The sequence below is a fragment of the Pseudochaenichthys georgianus genome, unplaced genomic scaffold, assembly GCF_902827115.2.
Source record: "Pseudochaenichthys georgianus unplaced genomic scaffold, fPseGeo1.2 scaffold_551_arrow_ctg1, whole genome shotgun sequence".
In the NCBI taxonomy this organism is placed as follows: domain Eukaryota; kingdom Metazoa; phylum Chordata; class Actinopteri; order Perciformes; family Channichthyidae; genus Pseudochaenichthys; species Pseudochaenichthys georgianus.
This window is the reverse complement of record NW_027263112.1, coordinates 26,449-28,505: the sequence shown is the minus strand read 5'-3', so window position 1 is coordinate 28,505 and position 2,057 is coordinate 26,449.

The following is a 2,057-nucleotide window of genomic DNA, read 5'->3' as shown; positions in this document are numbered from 1 at the left end:
CCCTGATCTAACCGACAGGTCCGCACGCACTCTCCAGACAAAACTCTAATAAGCATTCATTCACAAACTAAATCAGGAGACCTTTAACGTCTTACGTCCGATTCGCTCCTTTTTTCCTCACAGCTCCAGTTTGGGCATTAGCCTGTCATCAGATTGTATTTGTTGTTGCTGCTGTAGCAGAAGTACAATTATTTTTGATTAAATACTCCAAATACTCCAAATCTCCACCCTCCATAATTGCACTTGCTTCAGTTGCTTGCTACTTTCTAACGGCGGTGAGAGTGGACGCCATCTAGCCTATCTTATATCGATTAGATTTATGATTCGAAAATTATAAAAGTAGGGTAGACATGTGTGTCAGAGAATATTTGAATGACATCTCTTTGTGTTTTAAGATTCTCAGTCTTTCTCAACATTTCTCCTGCAGGTAATTTCTCAGGAAGACACAGGTCAAAAGGTCTTCTGCCTTTCCTGTGGGAGGAAGGGTTTACTGCCCGATCTTTGTTTGTCCATCTGTTATTATTTAGAGTAAAAGCCCCGCGTTAACTACTTGTTAACAGCGTGTTTCCTGACGGACACACACAGCGTGACTCCAGTCAGGGAGAGACCGGTCTCCAGTCAGCACCGCTGCAGACTTGCTGTTTGGGGGCTTGATAGCCCACTCCCCCTCCACACTCGTTGGTTTGGAACAGCCCTTAATGTGGCGAACCCTCCGCGCGAACTTGCAAACGGAGGGATAGGGTGTAGGGGGCGGTTTGGGATTGGGCCGAGATGTCCTTCAACATGGCGCGCTGAAATCCATTTCCGGGTCACTACCGGAGGACCGAGGATTCGAGGAGGGGAAATTAGTGAAATGAGAAAGGGCCTCAGACGTTTTTACTGAAGTGAGTGTGATGGACAGATCAATGCTGTGAGCATCTACCTGTATAATACTGATAGATACATTAGATTACTTTTTATTATTAATCACCTTTACTGTATTTATGTAGATGACACTTCTCAGGAAAAAGGGACTTTATGTATTATCTTATGTATTAATATCTTGCTGGGTTTATGTAAGAGGCAAACATCTCAGGAAGGTGCAGTTTCTTTGTTCTTTTTGTGTATTATTTTTACCTGTTTTAAAAAAAAATCCCGTTTGCTGTTTTTATGAAAAACATACAGGAAGTTGATTTTATTTTACTTTTTTCGGATATAGAAGTTGCACATGAGCTCCCATTATAAATATGTTCAGAAAAGTGTTTAACCTAAACAGTCAGAAATGTCATCGTTTAAACTCTTAACCACATTTTAAAATCCTGCTTTTTGTTATAAATGCAGTTCTCCTGTCATCCACAAGGGGGCAGAGCTGCTGTGTAATGTAAAGATGGGAATGGAAAACAATTGATTATTCTTATGCAGTTTTGGAAAGATGACATGTTATCTATCTAAACAAATAGGGTGTTATCATTTGAATCGTTATACAGTCAAAGAACACCTCTGTATGTCTTTAATTTCTATGAAGACAATAATTGTAATTTATTTAATGTTCACAACACTTGGCGAAGATGTTTCTCCATCTGCATGCTTTGGTACATTTGTATTTTGACCGTTTCTCCAAACACTGACTTTTTTTCGAAAGATTCAAACTTTCACTTATTGATGAAAAACCTAGATTTCAGATTTTCAAAAAATTCTGTACATTTTCTCAAAATCTCAACATTCGGACTTTTTCATCAAAAATTCTGCCTTTTTCTAAAAATCTCAAAAATCTGTATATTCTCTCAAATTTTTACTTTTTTCACAAAATACTGACTTTGTCAACATTCTGTCTTTTCACAAAATTCGGACTTCTCAAAATCTTAAAATGTTGACTTAAAAAAAAGTACATTTAAAAAGGTTAAAACTGAAGATTGGTAAAAAATGTTATCAGGACTGAAGTAGCTTCACACAGTAAACATAATGTATCATTTCTACAGAGACACTATTGGAATAAGTTCTTTTTTAATGGCAGTGGATGACCCGCTTTATTTCACAGAAACATTTCTCCACCACGAACAAAAGGAAACGAGACAAAG